The sequence below is a fragment of the Nymphalis io genome, chromosome 13 (assembly GCF_905147045.1).
Source record: "Nymphalis io chromosome 13, ilAglIoxx1.1, whole genome shotgun sequence".
Classification (NCBI taxonomy): domain Eukaryota; kingdom Metazoa; phylum Arthropoda; class Insecta; order Lepidoptera; family Nymphalidae; genus Nymphalis; species Nymphalis io.
In genome coordinates, this window is record NC_065900.1 from 4,038,465 (window position 1) to 4,064,818 (window position 26,354).

Below are 26,354 nucleotides of genomic sequence, written 5' to 3' on the forward strand. Positions count from 1 at the left end.
GATGGACATATAAAATTTGACGTATTAAAAAGAGGCAAGTATAATGCAATCCTTGCAATTTACGTTGTATATTGAAATTGGACGGACGGTCTTCTTGTTTTTGAAAAATATCTAAAAATGTATCAAACTTTCTTTAACTGCAATTTATATTATTCGAGCATTCGTTTTATGGCAATAAATATTTTTGTACAGTACAATAATAAGGATTTAATATTGTACATGATATATTTTTGAAGACATAATAGCATTGCAATCATTTCAAAGCTATATACGAATTACGAAAGCTGCACTCAATCATCTGAATTAGTATTTCAAATACTTAATTCATTTCCAATAATGTGGATCCCATAGCGATCTATTCTGGGCAAATTTTATTCTACATTCAAATCGGTTGAAATTAAGAAATAGATTGCCATCTGACTAAACCATCTAGCTGATTTTTGTTTGACTATTAATAATCGATATTACATAACATTATGCAGATTTTTCGTAAGAAAAAAAAACCAAAATACTTGAATTTTAATATGTAAAGCTGGTGGGAAATTACATATGAAAATCTTAATACAAAATAAATCATCGTGAATAATAACAAAGCAATATCGTATATTGATTGAGTAAGGAATTACGATTACACGGTCGATATTACTTTACTTCAGTGGCAGCGAAAGTGGTAACGATATTACTTCGAGACACGAAATTATATGTATGACTAAAATGTCTATCGATGGAGCAAAGATGACTAGAGTTCTTGATGTACATTTAGAGTTATCGTGTATCGTTTATAGTTTTTCACATGATTTTATTGATTTTATTCTAATTTTATTTATTCATTTGTGTTTTATTACTTTCATTAAAAATCTCCGTTTGAAAAATATTAAATTTTGTATGTTAATCTTAACTATTTTTTAAAAACTTTGACAAAATAAAAGTATATTTTTGGTAATCGGAATGCATAGAAATAATAAATACTTTAGCAATATATTTTTAAATAATGTTTGCAATTACAACAATTCCTCAAAATTGTATCCATTTTTGTTGACAATTTGCCAATTTTTCTTTTGTGCTAGAGTGCTGCTGTTGCTTTAAGTAATTTTCTTAATATTTTACGGATAATGCAGATGTAAATAGAACGTTCACAGAGAAGGTTTAATTATTATTAAAAACATTGTCCCATTTTTATTTTATTTTCTCATTTTTTATAAAGAGCAATTATGTATTTTAAAACATCAACTTTTTATTTTAACCAGTCACTAAAAACAACACGAGTCTTATATATTGAAATATAAAACATGTATAGTCAAATATATTCTTAGATACTGTGTTTTTAACTTTCTTTTCAAATGAGTATGTACTCGCACACGTTGCATCTAAAACTTCTTTTTAAGACTTTCCTTAAAAATGAACATTTAAATTAATTGATATTTTTTTCCAACTTTCTAAATCATAAGAACTCACACATACATCCATAAATGATATTAGCAAACAAAAAAAAAGTGCGATTCCTAATTTGAATTCGAATCCAATTTAACGATCATGAATATTCGCGATCGAAATAATCGGTATGAAAGTTTATCGATTCAGATAGAAATCGCTCGATAATATTCAGCGCTTAAGTTGTTAGCACGCAAGCGCGGTAGTGTTTAGAGAAACAATATTACAGTACTATAGAGCTAATAGTATAACGAGCTAATAAAGAGTATTATTGTTACAATAAATACAAACAAAAATGTTTTTGTAATTATATATAGACTCGGGACTTTAGTGTATGATGTTTTCAGACTAGTTACAAGGCATTTTAACAGATTTCAATCACAGATTAAATATTAAATTTATAGTCAGTAATACCAAGATCAATTATCACACTAAGTCAATAAGCTTACAAGAGTTACATATTTGTAAAACTAAAATATAATTTATATTTCATAGTTTTATAGATTCCATATATAGTAGAATTAAATCAATTGCAAAACCAAGGCAATTAATATACAAAAAAAAAACAAATATAGAATAAGAAATTAAAGCAAATAAGATATCAATTAAAATACACATACAATAAAACTACAAAATAAATTAGTTTGGAACAAATTTCTAAACGCTGCGTTGCCGTCTAATCGCATAAAATTACAGGCTCACTTCAAGATGTAGACTAACATTAGACGCATTCGTTTCGAATCTTAGATATGCATGTAAATTATAAACACAAATATATATCAGACAGATTTATCATAAGAGACGTGCAATTAATGGTCTTTCAATTGGCATAAACAACGTCACAATTTTATACGCTAATTAAAAATGTACGTAACTTATATTCAGCCTTATGTTCAGTACAGTACAGTAACAACCTGTTAATATCCAAATGCTGGGCTAAGGCCTCCTCTCCCTTTTGAGGAGAAGGTTTGGAGCTTATTCCACCACGCTGCTCCAATGCGGGTTGGTAGAATACACATGTGGCTTAATTTCGAAATTAGACACATGCAGGTTTCCTCACGATGTTTTCCTTCACCGTCAAGCACGAGATGAATTATAAACACAAATTATGAAAACATGAAATGCACATGAAAATTCAGTGGTGCTTGCCCGGGTTCGAACCCACGATCTTCGGTTAAGATTCACGCGTTCTAACCACTAGTTCATCTCGGCTATATGATATGTTCAGAATAATTATAAATTTATAATTCATGTGTGTGCCTTAAATAATTTTATTCATTAACGTCGAACTTTTATTACAGTTTACGAAAGTCTTCCCGTAATAAAGTCCTATAAAACCTTAACGGCAAAGTCCCCCGAGATGTAATCTAATAGAAAAATGTTCCTCACGCTTATGTCGCCTTCTCAGTATAATGTATCGAAATGATACTATAAAGTAAAATTAAGTAACAGCCTGAAATTGACCCACTGCTGGGCTAAAGACTCATCTCTTTTTAAGAAGAAGGTTTGAAGCTCATTCCACCACGATGCCCTAATATGGTTTGGTAGATAAACATGTGGCAGATTTTCGACATCACACAATTAAGCACACAAAAATTCAGTGCTGCTTGCGTGGGTTTAAGCCCACAATCATCGGTTAAGAGTCTCGTCTTGTAACAACTGAGCAATCTCGGAACAAAGTGAAATTTGACATATAAAAATTAGAGTAATTATAGTAATATATTAGTAACTTAAGTAAAACTAATGCTATAACACAGTTATTTAGTTTAGCAGCACTAACAAATCATTTCGTGCGCGGCGCGTGCCATAGTCTATTACCGTAATGACGCACAACTCACTTCACTGTATAGAAAATATACAGTAATCACCAACTGTTTCTATTATAAGCGGTTATTACCCGAGATCGCGAAACCGGGAGATGTGCAGCTTATTATGTGATTTCTACCAGTTTCACATGTCACCTGGATTCTGTATGGACGATTTGAGCGTTTCTGATTGGTCGTTTCAAATTAATAAATAGTGATGATATAAATTAAGCTACGTGATATAATTATAATTATATTCTAGCTTAATGGAGAAACGAATGTCATGGAATTGGAAGATTTGTTGGAGAATTTATGACATGTCGTAAAACGAGCCGCTGTGCGTGTGAATTTGTTAGACTTTTGAATTGATTGAACTTGTAGAAAATTAAATAATTAAATATGCGTTTTTTTTTTTTTTTTTTTTTTTTTTTTTTTTTTTTTTTTTTTTTTTTTTTTTTTTTTTTTATATCGCCGGGAGGGCAAATGACTCCACTCCACCTGACGGTAAGTGGTAGTAGAGTCCAAACGCGACGACGGCCAGTACAGACGGGAAAAACGTTCTGCACTAGCCGCCTTCGCCTTGCCGGCCCGCAAGATGCCTCTTCACGCCTCGTTTGAAGGAACCCGGGTTGTAAGAGGAGGGGAATACGTGAGCTGGTAAGGAATTCCATTTTTTGGAAGTGCGACAAAGAAAGGAGTTGCCAAATTTCTTTGTTCGCGATGGAATTGATGTCACAGTTAGGCGGTGACATCGAGAACCAGCTCGCGTGGACTTAAGAAGGAATTAGAGAGAATAATTCCTCAGAGCACTCGCCGTGATACAGTCGATAGAAAGCGCTCAGTGCTGCTATCTCACGACGCAATTGTAAAGGTTCAAGGGTGTTTGAGACCTTTACGTCGCCAATAATGCGTACGGCACGTCGCTGCAACCGGTCCAAGGCTTCAAGTAGGTACTTAGCGGAGCCATCCCAAAGGTGCGAGCAATATTCCACGCAAGACCGTACCTGTGTTTTGTACAGCAGGCACAGTTGTTGTGGCGTGAAAAAGCGCCGCACCTTGTTCAGAACTCCGAGTTTCCGTGAAGCTGTTTTTATAACAGCCTCGATGTAATCCCTTGGACTAAGGTCGCAGCGAACGTCAATCCCCAGAATGGCGATTTTGCTTTGCATCACCAGCGGAGTACCACAGAGGGAGGGAAGAGGGGAAAATGTTGACTTTTTCGCCGTGAGAGCGCATACCTGTGTTTTCTTGGCATTAAACTCAACAAGATTATCAGAGCCCCATTTGGCGATGAGATCTAACGTCCTATCGAGTTCAATGACAAGATTCTCCCGCCTCTCCTCAGTTTCCGCCCGCCCAGCCACTGCGCGTCCGTGGTATCCACCATGCACTGTACTATCATCTGCATAGCAATGTATGTTCCCAAGGGAGAGCATATCATTGATATGCAAAAGAAAGAGTGTGGGAGATAGCACAGATCCCTGGGGGACCCCAGCATTCACTACATAGAATTGTGAAGCGCAACCATCTACTAAAACACGAAGGCTACGCTTGTGTAGGAAGCTGGCAATCCAGGTGCATAGCTGAGCAGGCAGACCATATGCCGGTAGCTTGGAGAGAAGACTTCTGTGCCAGACCCTGTCGAAAGCCTTGGAGATATCGAGGCTGACAGCCAACGATTCTCCATGCTTGTCGATAGCTTCACCCCAGAGGTGTGTTACGTACGCTAGAAGATCACCTGTGGACCGTTTTGGTCGAAACCCGTACTGACGATCATTAATTAGACAGTGATCTTCTAGGTAATGGATCAGTTGGTTGTTTAAAATCCGTTCCATCACCTTACAAAGTACTGAGGTGATAGCTATTGGCCGATAATTTGCCGGGTCAGACCGATCCCCATTTTTGGGAACCGCTTGCACATTAGCTCTTCTCCAAGCCTCCGGCACACTTCCCGAAGAGAGAGAAAGTTGGAACAGGCGCGTTAACACAGGAGACAGCTCCGCTGCGCACTTCTTCAGCACTATGGCTGGTATTCCATCGGGACCGCTAGCTTTCCGTACATCAAGTGATTGCAGCTCCGCACGCACATCACGTTGCCTGATTTTAATGTCAGGCATCGTATGGCCACATGCAGGTATTGTAGGTGGCAGTGCACTACAATCATCGATGACGGAATTGTCGGCAAAGAGTTTAGCCAGGAGATCAGCTTGCTCTTGCGGACTGTGAGCTAGCGATCCGTCCGGATTTCTGAGCGGTGGCAGCGAAGGTTGGCAGAAATTGTTTTGCACAGACTTGGTCAGACGCCAGAAGCTACGGGAGCCCCTAGGATGCGAAACAAGGTCATGACCAATCTGTACAATGCGCTGTGCATCCGCTCTCGTGTATGCCTTTCTACAGGACTTGGAATTTTTATTATAGTTTGCTTTCAGTGAGTCAATGTTAGATGCCCCGCTAATGCAGCCGTTGATCCACTTGCGATATGCCGCCTGCTTAGCTGATACAGCATCGGCACATTCACGAGTGAACCAACGGTTACGCGTACTCCCACTGACGAGATCTGAGCTAGGAATGTAGTATTCCATTCCCAGCATGATCTCGCCAGCAACAGCAGCGGCACTAGCTCACTAGCTGTCGGGTCATTCCCACTGAAGCAACGTTCCTTCCAAGGGACCGACGCATAGTAATCGCGCATACCGTCCCAATCCGCCGACTTATAGTGCCAAACGCGACGTTTGCATACCGCTAGTGGCGGCAGCTTGGCCTGTGGCACTCTGGTAGAAATAAGGCTGTGATCCGAAGAGCCAAGAGGAGCCTGAACCACAACCTGATATTCCACCGGGTGAGAAGTCAGCAGAAGGTCCAGTAGAGAAGGTGCTTGCCCATCAATGTCTGGGATCCTGGTGGGCTGATCAACCAGTTGGGTCAAGTCATGTGTGAGAGCAAAAGCATGAGCAGTCCTTCCAGCATGGTCAGTTTTGAGGGATTTCAACCAGGATTCGTGGTGAGCATTAAAGTCCCCCAAAAACACCAATTCCGCGTTAGGAAATTGCTCTTGCGCAGCATCTGCCACCCGACTAAGATGGTCAAATAGTCGGCTTGTCTCCAAGTCACCATTGTGGGATCTGTAGAGGCACACGTAGACTCGGCTCTGACGAACCAGGTCCGCACGTACCACCAACATGGAGAAGGAGGGGTCCTCCAAGCAGCGCAGTCGGTGACAGCAAACATCCGTCCTGACGAACAAGCATACTCCGGCTTTCGCTTTGAAGGATTCTTCAAGCGTGTAGCCGGGATAATTAAGGTAGCTGGTATCGGCAGGACGGAGTATTTGTGTCTCCGTGAGAAACAACATTGCTGGCCGTGCTGTCTCGAGATGGTGGTGGACAGCGTTGAGGTTAGTGTGGAGTCCTCGGATGTTAGAGAACTCGACCTCAAACAGCGAGGGTATGGTGGGGGTGAGCACCGCTGTACGACCGTTATTTCTTTTTTGTTGCGCCATTTGGGAGAAATTAAATGGAAAAGAGACGTGAAGCGAGCGATGTATTGCCACGATAGGGATGGGCAAAGTGTGGAGGCGTGTTTCCCCAAGTGGTTGCCAAAAGGAAAAATACACTGACCCGCCGGACGGAAGGGCCCCCGAACCCCCCCGGAAGTGGCCGCCGGGACCCCACCTACCGGTCACCAACCGGCACGACGGTCCACCCCGAGATTATGCGTGGCCTGGTGGGGCAGCCTCACGAGCTGGTTAGGCACGCTCGGGCCCCTGTACTATGCCACGGGCGGCCAGCGGAACAGCCGTTTCTTCGGGTCTCCCTGACCGGCAGGTCAATACAGTTTCCCCCGGCATTGGTTCAACAGCCGTCTCCAACCGGACCAACACCCATCGCGGCAATACTCGCTCGGGCTCTGGCTGTACGCTGGCTGACCTCGAAACGCGGCTGCAAGCCACTTCACGAGTTTTTCACCATGCGTACGGTGGTAACAAGCCAGGCGGATGTTAGCATCCTACCACCAGATGAGCAGATGGTCGCTCAGATATCCCTTAGTCGCCTCTTACGACACCCATGGGAAAGAGAGGGGCAGTGAAATGTATTCTTTCTCCGTCACTGCACGGATAAAATGGCGTTTTATATGCCAATAACTTACAAATAATTACATAATGACACATAATTTTTTAAGTTTTACTTTTATTGAGATACCTGGGTAGAAGGTCCCGGTCTTTCTTATATTTGTTATTTAGTTACCTTACGACACAAAATACCTAAACATTGTACAAATAACAATGTACATCCCCGTACATGCCCGTGTGAGTAGTGTCCTAGAAACTTCAGTGAATTTTATTAAAATCTTTTCATTTTTACGTTACGGGCTTAATGATTAAAATATGTTATTGAACAAATATCCATGTACATGTAAACGATTATTTATAAATTAAAGAACAGTAACCTGTAAATATAGAATTAATAAGCAAAGGGATACTCTCTGCTTATTAAACAAATTTTAAGCGTCATACATCTCGCTATAACGATACACATTGCAGAATTTCACCAAACACATGCAAATTTCGACACATTTTTTTTTCTTTCTAGCAATTATTTACTTTTGTATTATTTTGTTTCTATTAATGGAAAGTGTTCAGTATCCAGCCCATAGACATTGACTCTGTTGCTCACTTTTCCTTACATTTCCAATGGAAAGTGGGAGATAACATTGACATTGTACAAGTAATTACACTTGCTCACGAGCTATTCAAACGGAAACAAAACAAAATACTGTTGTTTGGCGGTCGAATAATTGATGAGTGGGTGGTACCTAACCAGACGGACTTGAACATTACCATCGGAACAATATTGAATATAAAGATACTTTTGTGTTACAGTTTTTTTATATACTAACTGTACCCCGAGGTTTTACATGCGTTAAATTTGTATTAAACAAGAAATAATAAAATCAAAAGTCAACAAAAAGTATATACTTTAGTTACTTACGGCTATATGCTTACAATGACGATAAACGTGATATGATATATACGTGAGTTTTATGTTCTTATAACTTTTCATCCAACCGATTTTAATGAAATAAAAACAAAACTGTACCTCAAATATCCATAAAATACTCTTCGCTATATATTTAATGGTCTTATAAGTTTGATCATTTAGAATAATCATAAACAGACAATTCAATTTTATTTATTTTTATATACTTATTCCGTAACAGCCTGTGAATGTCCCACTGCTGGGCTAAAGGCCTCCTCTCCTCTTTTTGAGGAGAAGGTTTGGAGTTTATTCCACCACGCTGCCCCAATGCGGGTTGGTAGAATTCACATGTGGCACAATTTCAGTGAAATTAGACACATGCAGGTTTCCTCACGATGTTTTCCTTCACCGTAAAGCACGAGATGAATTATAATCACAAATTAAGCACATGAAAATTCAGTGGTGCTTGCCCGGGTTTGAACCCACGATCATCGGTTAAGATTCACGCGTTCTTACCACAGGGCCATCTCGGCTTTTTTTATATATACTTATTATTATTTTAATATTAAGATCGTTTACAAGATATTTGTCTCTGTTGTCTACAGAAAGTAGACACAAGTACAATAAAAAATGTACAATTATACGAATGCAAAACATTGATTAATAATCATTTTCCCACACACACGAAGCTATGCATCGCTGCGAACATGTAGATCTGGGATTAAACAAAAGTCGGTATTTGCAAGACAACAGAACACTTTCAATGCAATTATAGCAAGAACTTGGATCTAATTATTGATATTAATATTCATATATCTATATTAATAAATGAGGAGATATTGTTTTGTAATTCCAAACTGCAAAAACTTCTACATAGAACATATATCAGAAGATTCAGCGCAATTTGGAGAAGGTTTAAGCATATAATATTATTAAAAAGTAGGTGCGGCTTCGCATATTCATCCGATTTAGATTATTGTAGTGTTAATTCCATGTTCTTGTATTGTCATAATTAATTATGGGTTTTTTTTACTAAGCTTTAGTATTTCTTCCAATATATCAGACTTCCTCTTCTACAGGAGTAATCATTAAGATATATCTTATATCCTGTAAATGTCTCCCCTGTACCTACCTAGGCAAAGGCGTAGCCTTCAAAGTATTTCGAAGTAGTTCGAAATTCAAAAGCACTAAAGTTTACATTCGTCGTAAATCGCCTTTATATTTTTTCTCGTCGTTAGAAAATAAATTTTGCTACATGTGCGCCCCCCACTTTCGATCAGCGTGGTGAAATAAGATTCAAACCTTCTCAATAGGAAAGGAGGACTTAGTTCAACAGTGCGTTTGCAGGCTGTTACTTTCCTTTTTTTGTATTTAAAGTTTATTAACATTTAATATCCAATGAAAACTCATAATATATTTATGATATCCATCTACGTATATCATTTCGAATTGCAAGAAGTAAGAATATGAAAGAACTTTTGACGCCATGAAATCTTATGTATCTATCAATAGATTTTTACAGGTTTAATGCATATTTCATTTCGCAGGATAATACTTGACAGGGAGTTTATTACTTATGCAAATGCATCTCGATTTCCATATCTGCATTCTTAGTATAATGGGTTATAGGTTATACTGAAAGGAAATAATGTTTCAATGTAGAATTCTTATCATATGCGTTTAAATCTTTCTATATCGATATGATTCGCTTAAGAATATTTCATGGACTTATAGAGTACTAGCGACCCGACTGGCTTCACGCGGGTGGTCCTGGTAGATAGATATAGTGTCGCTTACTTTTCTTTAGAACTGTACTTATGCACACGCCATTCAGTAGCAACAGAAGCAGTCAAGAGAAATTATTTTCGACACGTCAACATTTAGGCAGACACAGTGAGACTTTAATTTTTATTATATATAAAGAAATATGCTATAAACAAAGAAATATGCTAAAATATATAAATAGCTCATTGACATTGGCGCTGTAAAAAATATTTACCATTCCTTACATCGTCAATCCGTCCCCAACTTTGGCAACTAAGATATAATGGCCCTTGTGTCTCTAGTTGGATAAGCTGACTCACCCTTCTAACCGTATCAGAACAATACTAAGTTTAACAAATTGCTATTTGGTGGTTGAATATGAAATTACAAAGCCCTACCACAAGTAAAATTCAATAAAAAATAGTTCGATTATAAACATAAGGTATTTATAATAAACCTATTTGAATTATTAGCCACTAGGTTTCAGCCACGGCCACCATTTTCAACGAAGAATAACCAACGCAGCATCGACAACATATGAGTTCTATACCTCTCTCTCTATTCCATCACTCAAATAGTCTAATGAGAAAGGAATCTGACTATTTCGGAGAGAAACAGAACTCATGACTAACGAATATTTATTTATTACGCCATATCTCTGTATTTATCCTAATCCATACCAACAGTAAATCTAATTGAAAATGTATTGACCAACAAATATGTGTGCCATTGTCTAGCAGTCAACCTTTAAACAAATTAGATATTAACGGAGGCGTTACTACAATAAAAAAAACAATAGAGTCATCGATGTAGATCGATTGAAACTATGAAGCCCGTTACAAATCCGAACACACTGACATTTAACCTTTACTGTAATAATAACTAATGATCTACTTGAAAAACTCTATCCAATGTTATCAATTACTTTTTGGGAACACAACATGACATACAATTTGTCTTACTCAATAATTGATAACTTAAAATTATTTTTTCACACTTACTTTAAAAAAAAATATACCCAACACATACTAACCAAATGAAAAAAAAATTAAAAAACCTATTAAAACGATTGTAAAAAAAAAAGATATAAAAACCAAATAAAGAGAAAATGCTTAAAGTATTCATCGCAGTAATGATTTGTGTTTTTTATTTTTGTCACAGTTATTTAATCTTCAATTTATATCATTCTTATGTAAAATTACATTCTTCAAAACTTTTTAACAATTAACAATTTTTGCTCCTTGGTTTTCCATTGTACTTAGACCATACGTAGCATCGTACGTACATCATAACATAGTCTGATAAATGTCCATAGACACGTTCATAATATGAAGACAAGTGATGATTGACAATGATTACTTTATTCCATTGTTGTCCTTGTATTTAATTCCGTATCATAATCGCTTACGGCTTCCTCTTCAGTTGCGTACAGTGTGGTTAAGGCATTATCCGCTCAGTAACAGTAGAAGCAATCGTGTCACTTGACGTATCATCAATTTGTACCACAAAAATTCACCTCTAATGAAGAACAAACACACTTTCACCTCTCCGTTCGTATTAGCATTACATATAAAATGTTATCGTAGCCCACGCAGACAAGTATCAATGACAATCTATTGTTATTGCTGACAGACTTTAGCAGTCAATAAGTAAGCAAGCAAGCCTCGATGTAATGAATGAAGATATTTGCGATGGCTTTGACTTTAAATGAATATTTAATGGAGATGTGAAAATAATATTTGTATAATATTATAATCGTTAGTGCCTGTTAGTAAACGCTTAACTTCCGAACGGTTTGACCAATTGTGAATCAATATAATGTCATTGATTGATATGGCGCTTTCATCGACTTATTAAATTGTATTAACTATAGACGAGTACTCATCGTGGTTATCATTAACTTTTTAACTTTAAATTAAAAAAAAATACAAATAGAAAAATTTAATATATTCAAATAAATAAATCGAACGTAAATTTTAAAACCGAACTATAATTACATGAAATTGAACAGAATAAAAATTATAATTAAAGGATGAAAACATGCAATTCACACAGTGCCATAATTGTTTTGGACATTTCACTTTCGAATTCACTGAATAGTATTTTTTTGAAATAGCAACATCATATGAAAAAAAATGTGATAGAGACTATAAAGATGATTTACTTAAAGTATCGTTAAAAAGCCTATTATGTATAACCCATTACAATCGAATTTACTACTTCAAGATAAAAAAAACTAAGATTTATATTTTTCATGCGACTAGTTAATGGCTCTGCTATATTACGCACTACAAACAGTTTATGATTAACATATCTTTTTTTTTAATATAACAATATTCCTCTTAACTATGTTTCTACTTTAATTTTACTTAAAAAGTTTCGATAACAATTTCGTCGACATTCAAAGCTATTATTTCACGAATCCTTAATGAATACCATAGAATATACAATATTTCGACAAATTATATCATGTCAATTAAATTTCAGTCATTTATTTATCTTTAGTGTTCCTGAAATTGAACTAGGCTACGTACGTACCAAGACGGGCTAACTAAAAACTCTATTTCTAATAGTCCAGTAAATTTCGATCCTGTTATAATTCTGATATATCTTCCCCCTATCTCTAAAAGTAACTTCCAATTTCCATTACTCAAGCACTACTATCTGTAATCTTTACAAAATTCGCGTTTTGTTTATAAACCGACAAAGTTTAAAATAATTGTAAGAAATGTTGTTCAACATAATACCCAAGTTATACACATTTATTGATGTTATAATTCATTTTTATCAACAAATATATCAATAGACTATACTCAAGGAATTTTTAATTACATAAAAATACCAGACAAATTGACTGTATTAAGCTTATAATGCTGACAAAAAATAATTACGAGTTATCAATTATTGAATTAAGTAAAATTGATTTTGCTAATTAATATTAAATACCGTTTCATGTATTTTTTATTTTTGTTTCGAAAAAAGATCTTGTAGCAAATACCTGGCTTGAATTCATTTTATTACGTTAGGTATTATATGTGTACAGAGTATGTAAAAAAATTGAAATGGTGCTATAAAATATTTCCCGAGTTTTTTATTTTCGAAACGTTTATACGGCTCTTTTTTTCTCGCTTTTTATAATTCTAAGTTCAGAATATACATTTACTGGTGGTAGGGCTTGGTCCGCCTTCCTATAATATAATTTAAAAAAAAGCGAAGAATTCTTGTGGAAATATTGATATATGGAAATAAACCAAGTTCACCTGCTTCTTAAGCGCTCATGTGTAAAAACCCTTATTATTATCGTTTCAATTTGTATTGCACACGGAAAATTGAATGTGGTTGCGTCTTGAGAAAAGTCAAGGAAGTGAAAAAGTGTGATATTGTACAACTCTAAATAATAAGTTCCATTAAAAATGTCACCCGTCTACAGTGAAAGTGTTTTACGCAAATTACATTTGAATTAAAACCATGATTTCGTGTATAATATATGACGTCATGTTAAGGCTCACTATTGAATGACCTACTCTTTGAACGAAAATAGAATTATTAAAATTATATAAAGATGAAAATTATGAATAAAACTTAAAGTAACCTATAAATGCAAAACCTAACCTACGGGCTGTGTTTTTTCAAGAGAAGGTTTGGAGCATATCCTTTCTACATGTTGAAGATTTTCATCCGAGCAAATGACTTTTTAGACTATACGGAATAGTGGCAAGAATAGCTTATCAACGTCGGCTCGCTTTTCCTATCTCAAGGACAAATACCATAAATTATTAATTATATTTTTTACCGATTAAGCCAAAAATATCGTTTTTTTTTTATCACACCAAGGTCCAAAATTTTCGATTGATGATTGTTAAATAAAATATTTATCTTCAATATGTAAATACATTTAGAACAATAACAATTTACAGTTTAGTATTACTCACACATGACACACCTGTATACATGAATGAGATTTAAGTGAAGTAATAAAGTATCGTAAAGTCGATAAAACTTTCGTTCGATTGATGACTCATAAAACACGTTTATATGTTCGTATATGTGTTTTCGTCAGGCCATCTCAAAGAGATAAGTATATTACTTTTTTTTTAATAATGTGGCAGTCTGGACACTGTAAGAAATAGTAACGATCCCTTACATCATCATTGCGCCTCCAACCTTGAAAACTAAGATGTTATGTACGTTGTGCCTATAGTTACACTACTCACTTTTCAAACGGGACATTATACTATGTGAGCACTTTGTGATGAGTGGGTGTTACCACCACCACCAGGTTTGATTCACGTATCATGCTAATGGTATCTCCGCTTTTTTAACCTTTTTTTCATCATATCCTTGACCCTCGGGCCAAATATATTTTGACATATTTACTTCAACTATAGTTTGTTTTTAGTAATACTTATTATATGTATATAAATTTTGTTTGAATAATCACATTAATCTCTTTCAAATAGTGATGAAAAATATTGTCAGTTAATTTGCATGAGTATTTGAATAACATTTTATGTTTCAATGTAAATACACGTATCCGTATATGAACATCGTCTTAGAATGTGCTTCAAGCCCTGACAGGAACCTATTAGAGAGGTATTTACATGCCCGTGAAATTGTTATACTTAACTTAATAAGGAACTTAGTTAAATATATAAATTTAATCATTATTATCATTTTAAACATTTTCTATTAAATAATATAAATAGTTCAGATTTTCAGACAATCTTACCTTTATTATAATAATTAATATATCTTTGTTATAATAAGTTAATAAATGCCAGAAAATAACCTACTACTGCGCTAAAGCCTGGTCTCCTGTTTGAGGAGGCTAAGAGCTAATTCCACTACGCTGCTCCAATGCTGATTGGTGAATAGATGTGCTGGTTTCCTCACGATGTTTTTCTTTACTGCATAAATTAAGCACATGGCCCGGGCTTGAGTTTGTTTCAGTTAAGATTTGGGTTCTAGCCATCTCTGAGCCATCTCAGTTTCTAATAATTTGCAACAAATGAAAGTTATTATAATTTATTTTCCAGTACGATCAGCTTTCATTCTAATCTTCTTAAAAACGTTAGTGTAAATCAATGATCGTTTTTATTACATTTCATATTTTATAAGAAGATTTTATTTAATTTTTTTGTAATCACGTGCTAGTGCTTTTGCAAAAAAGACATGAATTTTGGAAGTTGTTCGTAACCAAACAATCAATCGTTAAACACTGTCAGCCTTATAAAAAAAGTTAACTTTTAAAGTTATAAATTAGTTGTTTAATTTCATTTTCAACTGAAGGTGTTAGGCAAGTTTATATTAAAAATTTAAGTATAATTTATACTTATTTTAAGATAATTACCATTTAACACAGCGGTATGTGCAATCAATTCTTCTAATTAAGAATTTAAAGATAAGTTAAATTTATTAGCATTTTTTACACTAAAACGCGGAAACGAAACGAGAATGGTTCAAAGACCGCATTTTTTATAGCAAAATAATGTAATTCTATTCTAACTAAAAGTATGTTTATAAAATATCATATTACAGTTTGTCGTTAAAATAAGTTTGGGTTCAAGAAATTAGAGCTTTGTCAAGATATAACATTTGACAGTATCGCAAATAAAGCATGTAACACACCTATGCGATCAAACGAAGCAACACGATGCGAATTGATTTGTATCACTACGGCCAGATCAGCGCTAACAGCTGAGGAAGCAGTAGATATTTACAAGACATATTTGAATATCCGCTTGCGAAATATTTCTTGCATGCCACGTGATCGTGTCGTCAAACGGACGTCGGAGAAATTTTGGGAGTAGGAGAAAGTTTAGCTTCTTCTTGTGGTAGAAGTAGAAACTAATAACGAAATTATTGAAATTCCTCTGTACTTATAAATGTGATTAAACATAAAATGATCGTTTATCGCTTCCTTTATTCATGTGATACAAACCCATTTACGGCCTATTTCAAACTTAAAAAAATGTGGTAATTATGTTTTTTTTTTATAGAATAGGAAGGCGGACGAGCATATGGGCCACCTGATGGTAAGTGGCACCAAACGCCCTGAGACATTGGCATTGTAAGAAATGTCAACCATCGCTTACATAGCCAATGCGCCACCAGCCTTGGGAACTAAGATTTTATGTCCCTTGTGCCTGTAATTACACTGGCTCACTCACCCTTCAAACCGAAACACAACAATAACAAGTACTGCTGTTTTGCGGTAGAATATCTGATGAGTGGGTGGTACTTACCCAGACGAGCTTGCACAAAGCCCTACCACCAGTAAAAATATGTATATGATATTATGTATATAATAATATAATATACATGTATATGTATTATGAAGTGGAGTTTTCGTTTAAACGCTAAATTCTACCAGTCATATTTAAAAACGCTTGTATTAGCCCAATTAGTGAGAAATGTTATCAATACTAATAATTTATAAATGTGAAAATAATTCTGTCAGACTATCTATTTGTCACGCTTTCGCGATATAACCAAATATTTGATTTTGATGTAATTTGGTATGAAGCGAGGATGAATTCCAAGAAAGGATATAGACTAGTTTTGTTTTCAAATCCCTTCCTCCCAAAGAACACAGGGCCCACAGGGAGCAATAATGTATAACGCAGGTGAACCCGCACAGTAACAGTAACAGTACAGTAACAGCCTGTTAATGTCCCACTGCTGAGCTAAGGCCTCCTGTCCCTTTTTGAGGAGAAGGTTTGGAGTTTTACTGGTGGTAGGGCTTTGTGCAAGCTCGTCTGTGTAGGTACCACCCACTCATCAGATATTCTACCGCAAAACAGCAATACTTGATATTGTTGTGTTCCGGTTTGAAGGGTGAGTGAGCCAGTGTAATTACAGGCACAAGGGACATAAAATCTTAGTTCCCAAGGTGGGTGGCGCATTGGATATGTAAGCGATGGTTGACATTTCTTACAATGCTAATGTCTAAGAGCGTTGGTGACCACTTACCATCAGGTGGCCCATATGCTCGTCCGCCTTCCTATTCTATAAAAAAAAAAAATGCTCATTCCACCACGCTGCTCCAATGCGGGTTGGTAGAATACACACGTGGCATAATTTCAATGAAATTAGACACATGCAGGTTTCCTCACGATGTTTTCCTTCACCGTCAGACCCCGCACAGAGCATGTCAATATTTATATACATAATATATTGAAAAGCTTTATCATACTACTGTTTTCAATTACATATTTGCTAAACAGTTGATTGGCTGTGCAAAGAAAACACAGAGTATATATGCTAATAATTTTAGGTATTTTTCAGAAGACGACAAAATTTATAGTACTAATAACAGGTTAATGTGTTAAAATCAGATTTACTAATAGAGAAAAGCTTAAGCCTCGCGGTAAGGATAATTCAAACCACAATTTTAACGAACTTTTATTTATAAAAGCCACTAAAAAAGATAATAAAACTGATATTGTCAGAAGTAAATATCGCCGTCTAAGATATTGTCCTGTGGCCGAGAAAATTTTAGTACTTGCATAACTAATAATTAGGTTATAAAAACTCTAAAAACATGACAACCTACAACTAATGACTTTCATAAAGACAACCGAGAAAGTATATATATACAAGCATATATAATACAAGCTAGTAGCATCATTGTACTAATTAGCCGTCAAATTAAAAGTTTAAATATTTTTTTCGAACACATTTACGGTTATTATCGTCGTATCATTCACGTCGAGTGTAACGGCTGACATTAAATAAACGCCAATATCAAAACCCGTTACTAAAATATCCGATAATGCGAAAATATTTGACTGTTTTTTGTTTCTTAAACGTTTGATGTACGTTTTATATAATTACGTAATAGAGTAATAAATATAGTTTTTTTCTTTTTAAGCCTCATAGGCTGTTGTTATACTTAGACATTATTTGTGAAAATCTATGATTGAATCGCCACGTGGTTTGAGTTGAATGGATCGCTATGGAAATCTATTGACTGACTAGACGGCAAATCGGGACGGCGCCGTCGACGTATACGGCGAGATTGACATCAGCGTTGTATATATGGGAATTTGTCGACGGCACAACTGTTTTTAAAAAAGCCAAGATAGCCTAGTGGTTAGAACGCGTGAATCTTAACCGATGATCTTGGGTTCAAACCCGGGCAAGCACCACTGAGTACTGTTACTGTACTGTACAAATGTTTTAGCGAATTATTAATTAAATTGATAAATGAAAGACTCCCATATATAACATCTCATATATATATATATATATATATATATATATATAAATATTATGTATTTCTGTATTTAGATATATATATATATATATATATATATATATATATATATATATATATATATATAAATACAGAACAATACAATCCGTTATCACATCCGGTGGTTTGCCGTGTTATATACAAGCTAACACGTTTCTTCTAAGCGCGGGTAGCCCGCCGTACCGTTAAGAAACCGTGCCGTGAACAACAGGCCATACCTTATAAAAATCATGTCTCTGACTAAAACAATCATTAATCACAAATTAACGGATCGATCTACATAATGAAGCTAATAAAAATGATTTAAATAAGTCGATATCTGGAAAAAGCGTATTAAAGTATGAATTCGTTAATTAATGATACCGTTTACATTACGGCCTTGGCCACAATGGAAATGATTCTCGATTCAACTTTTTGCTTGATATTTTCGGCAGGTTGTCCTTTGTACTACAACGGCCTGTCGAGTTCAATGCCTTCACGCCAGATGTTATGCCTCTATGATATACAGCTGGTGGATGTGTCATTAAAAATAAAATATTAACTTTCATCGTGAAAGTTAAAATATTTTTTTTAATTAATAATACTATTTTAATATAATTATGATATTCATTTTAAAACAATATGATTAATATTTATTCAAACATTTCTTTTTCCTTCTTATGAAATACGATATGAGTACTATTTGCTTAATCATTTTTTTTTTACTTTCAAATGAAATTAAATATAATCTATACGAAGTATAAGCATACATGTCAAAGTAACCATTTAAAAAATGAATTGATTGTAAAAACACATATAACTTTCTTGTCTTTATACATTCGAACGATCTGACTACCATATTATTATTTATTTATTTTTTATACAATTATACAAGTTCTAATAAATATTATGGGCGTATTCAGCTGATACAGAACGCTATACCGATTAATAAGCATCCCGCCGACGTCAATTCCAGTTAAAATACTCCGTGCTCGACCTTAAAGAAAGCTTCAAACCGCTCGCGGCCTCACCAATAGACATGTCATTTTCTCACCGCGTTAATTGAATACGAGCTTCATAATTAACTAAGGTGAACAAAAAAATCGCAACATCAAATATAACGTGACGTTTACACGTGCTCATGTTAGCGGTGAAGTTTTTTTTTATACACTTGCGGTAGCTCACGTCTTCGCTTGAATAGCGCAATCTATCGGACGCAGATTTTGTACATTCATACAAACATATATACATGTATATTTTTATTGAATTTAGACAGACGCAGTCGCGCTTTGACTTAATTGCAATTTTTTATTTTCTCATTGTGTTTCATAGTTTACTGCTTTAAATATATTTTTTTCAATTAATGATCATTGCAAGCATTAACTATAATTAATCGTCTATTAATATAGAATTACATATAACACCGTTACTATATATATATATATTGACTGCCTCGTTAGTCTAGTGGCTTGATGTAAGGCCGCAGACCCGGAGGTCCTGGGTTCAATTCCCAGGTCGGGCCAATAAAAAGTTATTGGGTTTTTCTGTCAGAAAATTGTCAGTAGCAGCCCGGAGTCTGAAAGTTGGAAGTGTGTACACTCCCGTGCCTCGGAAAGCACGTAAAGCCGTTGGTCCTGCGCCTGAACTCCTTCCGGTCGTGTCGGATTGCCGTCCCATCGGATTATGAGAATAAAGGAATAGAGAGTGCACCTGTGTTTGCGCACACACTTGTGCACTATAATATCTCCTGCGTAGTTGGCTAATCTCTCTTGAGATTGGCCGCCGTGACCGAAATCGGTCTGGAGGACATTATATTGAATATGACTCATTTTGATTTCTAGAGGCAACATTTGTTAACAATTTAACTACCGCTCAATTATCATGTGCTTGTAAAAATATTGTGTAAATTTAACAATATATATATATAATGTAATAGTATATATATATATATATATATATATATATATATATATATATATATATATACAGTAACAGCCTGTAAAATGTCCCACTGCTGGGCTAAGGCCTCCTCTCCCTTTTTTGAGGAGAAGGTTTGGAGCTTATTCCACCACGCTGCTCTAGTGCGGGTTGGTAGAATACACATGTGGCAGAATTTCGATGAAATTAGACACATGCAGGTTTCCTCACGATGTTTTCCTTCACCGAAAAGCACGAGATGAATTATAAACAGAAATTAAGCACATGTAAATTCAGAGGTGCTTGCCCGGGTTTGAACCCACGTTCATCGGTTAAGATTCACGCGTTCTTACCACTGGGCCATCTCGACTTATATATATATATACACTATTTTTGCAAAAAATAGTAACAACTTAACAGAATGCCACTTATCGGACTCTAGCAAATATATTCTGTGTATTTGACCTCAATCAGTCGTCGCTTAGAAATAACCCGATCACTTTCAGATGTATTAAAGATTATATGTAATAAAGATTAACATACTAACAACCCAAGTTCTACTCATAATACTACTAAATGTACCGTAACCACTCATATTATTATTTAAAGCCAGAGTCAAAAAACCTGAGAAAAACTAGCAATACAAAACAAATTCAGCTGGACTTTTTCAAATATAATACTTTACATCAATAGAATTATATATTCTTATTTGAAAGTAATATTGAATACTCCTAGTATAATTATGTTATTTATCGTAATCTACCCGAAAAATGTCGATCATTCCTCGATTAATAACGTAATTGTAACAGGAATAAATAATAATAAAAGCACTAGAAATTCGCACTTTTTAATGGGAGATCTATTATAAAAAAAATTAAAGACAAAATTATTATTATTATAATTATTATTAAAAAAATATTAATTGGACTAATTTGAGTTGAGATAAATATAATTCATAAAAAACTTGTTTATCGTATATAAGTTTTTTCTAAATACATAATTAGAGATATTGCGTTTTTTTTTAATAAGCCTTATAAGGTTAGGAATTGATCGATATGTCATAATATTAAATGAGGCATTCTTGTTATGTACATTTATAATACATATATTTTGTTCGTCCCGGAAACTGCTCTAACGATTTAGCTTAAATTTTGTATTTAGATAAGATATAGCTTTTTTAATTTATCTATATAGATGTCTTTCGTGAAAGAAACGCAATTTTAAAACACAAAAATTACAAAAAAAAGCGTGCAAAACGCGAATGCATATGTGTCATGGTTTTAATATATACTACGATTGTCCCTCGACTTCATGTAATGAATTTTTTTTTTAATAAGCTAGATAAAAGATTTTATGTGCACGTTATACCATGAAAAACAATGAATTAAAGTAATTTACATAAAAATACATAATTTCGAATTTCTAAGCGTAAGATGCAATCAAACTCGTTTCATTATAAACTAATATAGGTATATATCATAACAATGATTTATCATAAAACATAACATATGTGTCTCATATTTAATAATTCATATTTTTAAATTTAATTCTATAATCGAATTATTCAAGAATACCTCATTTAAAATTTATTTGATTTGACGCCTATCTAATTACAGCGCATTTATAAAAAATCACTTTATCACTTTGATAATGTTGATCTCAATCAAAAAATTTTCCATACAATGACTCATTGCTCTAGAAATATCGATTCGTTATATGAATAGCCTCGTATTATTTCGTTGCTTTTCAACTGTTACTACTACTTTAGAATTATACCCTCAACTATTTGAATGATATAAAAACTCTAATTATCTCTGTATTACACACCTTAGAACATTATAATCTAAGTATAAATGTTATTTCGTAAACGTCTTACATATGTATCGTTGGTCTAGTTGTCGGGTCAATAAAAAGTCATTAAGTTTTTCTATCGAAACATTAGCAGTAGCAACGCAGAGTCTGCAGCTAGCAGTGATTACGCTCTCGTGGTTCGAAGGGCATGTAAAGCCACAACAATAACAAGTTTGTGTCGAATTTCGCATCCCATGAAAGCGAGGGAACAAAGAATATACTTGTGTATTTTAGATTTAGTAAGTACTAACTCAGTAAGTATTACCTTTTAATTTATTGATTACACATTTTGAAATTAATCACAATCAATACAATTGATGAATTTTAATACGATTTATATACGAATACGATTCAAAAAACGTTTTTTTTACTCGTCATAATATTTAAATCCATTTAAGATAATTGGGCTTACAAAACTTACACGCCATTTCCATTAAACAATTCTGTGTTCGTGCCCTAAACACGCGATCTCATCATATAATTTCGTGATTATGAACCAATACTATTTCAATTTTTATCCGTTCGTATTATATTACGTGTAATAAATTATAGGTACTTCGGGCAACAGCTGCCTTATCGTCGATTTCATAATAATGACCAAATTGATGCAACGACTTCGGATTGAGGCTTTCAATATATTCAATGTTTCCTACGATTGATACTCAAAATGATAGGTTGTTTGAATATTTTATCAATCATATAGGAATGCGGCTTTTAAACTCTATATGATTTTTAGATAATAAAAATGTTTTTCTCATTTACAGCAAGAGTATGATTAAGACGAACGAAATGATTAGCTGTTTTATAGTAAGCGGGTATTGTCATAATATGTTCATATTCAGATTAATTGGAAGTAAGACGAAAATTAGACTGGGTGAACAGTGATATCTTAATTAAATTATGATATGAAATTGATTAAAATAATTTTATTATGTGTGTTTTTAGAAATGTACAGAATCAATGCTTTTAGCTGCAATAAAGTTCCTGTAGAGAAAGCGCGAGGATTCAAAGGAATGTATGAGATACGTCGAGCTGACACAGCATTTCCTAAATCTTTTATAGAGTTATAGTTTTTATACTATTTATGGGTAAGGCAAATAACATAATACAGCTTAGAGTAAAAACGACGAGGCCTTTACTCTTATTTTACAATATCAAAATAGAGATGAATTTTTTTACATTTAATACAACCTTTAAACTATATTTTATTTAAAAAAGATACATTCATATTTATTTTAAATTGGCTAAGATGTCAAGTAATATACAAGCAACAAAAGAAGAAATTTCTAACCTTATTCGACTCCTAAATGTTGGTCAAATTATTACGATGGGACCACCGTTGAAGTATAAACTATCCAATAAAAATGAACTATCAAAATCGGTCATAATAGACAAAGATATCGAGTGATCTTCGACAAAAAAAATGAGCGATCCTCGCCAAAAAAAATTGATAGCCTTCTTTTTATAAGTCAAATAATACGCAAGGTTGACAGTTTTTTTTTTTTAATGATATAAACTATTCAAAATGGCTGACAACTATAGAGTATGTTCAGAAACAGAAGCAGTTTTACGAGGTTTATCGTACTATTTTTACTACTATTTAATTAAGCATTTATTTATCTATTACGATTAACATTTAATTTACGTTAACATTAAAATCCGTCTCTGGACAAGATATTTAATTACCGTTGGATTTGTTTCAATCGATATTAAATAGAAATAAACACGTTTGTAAAGTGTAGTTCAGTCGTATGCGTCTAAGAAGTAATGAGAGAAAGCATAATGATATAGAGAATTCAGAAAGCGAAACCTTTAAAATTGTAAATTTTAATTTTAGAATATTCTTTTTTCAAATTACTTGTAAGAGTTTTGATTCGTCATTTAACAAGTCTAGCATGTCAGCTATGCAAATCTGTCAAAGGTTCGGAATGCGGATTCTTTAGAGAAACCCGGCTAGAAACAAAAATTACTTTATGGCACTCAGTATATATTTGTGAATTTGGTACGACTAATTGTCTCTTATTATCAATTATTAGCTCAAAAGCTGTCTTCTCAATCGAATTTCCCCTATAGAAGTCAATCTCAATTACTAGCCACCGGCGCAGGAGTTATTTTAGTCTACAAGTGCGCAAACTTAAGTGCACACTCTTACCAGCTTTCTTTTTTATACATAGATGATATTATGGTTTCATATTTCTGCATCTTTTTTTTAATTTAAGATGTGGGATTATCCACATAATAAATTATGGAACAGTCGGTTTGCGAAGGTAGTTGAGTATCTGTATTACGTCACCTCTAGCAGGGAACATTTAGAAGTATAAGGTAATATAAGTGTACCTTATTAAAAATTGTTTGAAAAATAGAAAATAACATAACAACCCTCAGTTCTAATATAGTTATCACACAGCGTATTACTAAAAATATATATTGAATTCCAAAAAATAAAAAATTTCATTGGATAATATTGAAGAAAAAAATGTTATTTCAATCATTAGAAAATACAAACACGGTAAAATTACACTTTATTATATATTATATATTATAACACGGTAAAATTACACTTTATTATATCAAAATATAAACACACATAGGTTCGCATATAAATTAACCGAAATATAAAATTAAACAAAAAACTAAAACTGGAAACATTTAAAGCAATACAAAACAATTCAAAATTCTCAATTACATCTATATTATACACAAGATTTACTCAGCTTAGATAAGATCGTTAAAAAGGAAAGTTTGAGAAGTCATTTTAACAATTAAGCTCACTATTATTTTTCTTGACCACTCTCTCTTTATGAATGAGCATTTAAATGTCAAATTACGAAAATTTATTAGAGTGTAAAGAACATACTAACTACAAATTAGAAGTGAGTTTTAAAAAAAGAATTTCACTTATTGGCTGAAAAAAGTTTTTAAAAAAAGAAAAACAACAACGTTATTAATTTACATAAAATAAATAAAACTTAACATGTCCGCCGTTCCGCGTTTAATGCAAAAATAAAATCGTCAAAATAATTTTTATTAAAACAAATCGCTTAAGGTTAGCACGCACCGAACGTTTATTGTATTTACGATCAATTAAATAACTCGATGAAATTTGAAACCGGATCGTTATAACTTTCGTTGACTGAAACCGAGCCGTTACGTCGAGGTTGCATTGTGAAGTATTTCAACCGTTAGCATTCCAAGACAGGGCGTCATCGTGAGATCTGCATATTCATCAGATTCTGGATAGAATCTCACCGTTATGGTTCCGTCATTCGCGTCACGTAAGCATTGTTTACTATACCTATGTTTAATTCATTTAATGCACAAGTTTACATGCTTAGTGCAATCTATGGACTAGTGACCTCGTTTTTAAAGGGAGAGACTCATCCCTGCAAGGGCAACACTAATAAGACATATTGTGTACAAAATAATATAGACGATAAAAAGTGTTTACTTAGTATTCATATAGTGTATACATTCATCAGTAAAATATAAAAACCAAATCAATTTTTATTCTAATTCAAAAGCCTATTTGAATAAAAGATTAAATATATTCTCCGATACACATAATATTTAAAATTAAGTAACTCGAGACGTAAATTTATTTCGTACGTATGTATTTCGTTAGCAATTTAAGAAAGTACTTTGCAACTTGCATCATTTCAGACCTAATGACGCTTTATGAAGAAACTAATCAACATCTCAGGATATTAAAATAAAATTATATCTTTAACTTTACAATTTTACAAACATTTATTATCTGTCTGCGACTTTATTATTACTTATAAAAAGTAAAAGTAAAATGGAAGTGAAATTAGACATTTTACAATTAAAATTAAAATTCAAAAATAACTGTCCACACTCAAACCGTTTAATCGTGTTCCCATAAAACATAAATTGTTGTATTGATACATTTTTAAACTGTTATAAAATTAAATTGTTGATTAAAATATAATTCATGTAGATACTGGTTCATAAATGTCTGATATTTATTTTTAAATATAAAATTTTGACAGGGATAAAAATGTATACGTTCTTTTTATAAATATATGTTATAGATATCATTAGAAAATATTAATAAATAAAGCTGGTCAGCAAAGGCTCCCATCTTATAATGATATGTTATGTTCCTTCTACGTTAAACGGGTTCATCTTTTTAACATCAATATTGACAACTTTAGTGGATTTTTTTTTTGTTTTGCATTCTTTGCTACGCAAAGAGGCTTTGTGCAGCAAACGTTATTCTTTCCCCTAACATAAAAACTTTGTGTTTTCGCGAACCACTTCAAAGTGTACATACGTATCATAAGTAAATACATACACATAGTATCTTAAATCCCAGAGTTGGAGCCGTTAAAGAATGGAATGGAGCGTTTTAAA

At 33.8% G+C, this 26,354-nt stretch overlaps 1 protein-coding gene across 1 annotated transcript in view; it reads right to left on the reverse strand.

The window, feature by feature from the left end:
* The window catches only part of LOC126772809 (cuticlin-1), an 89,544-nt gene that overhangs the window by 27,643 nt on the left and 35,547 nt on the right, over positions 1-26,354 (reverse strand). The window lies entirely within an intron of this gene.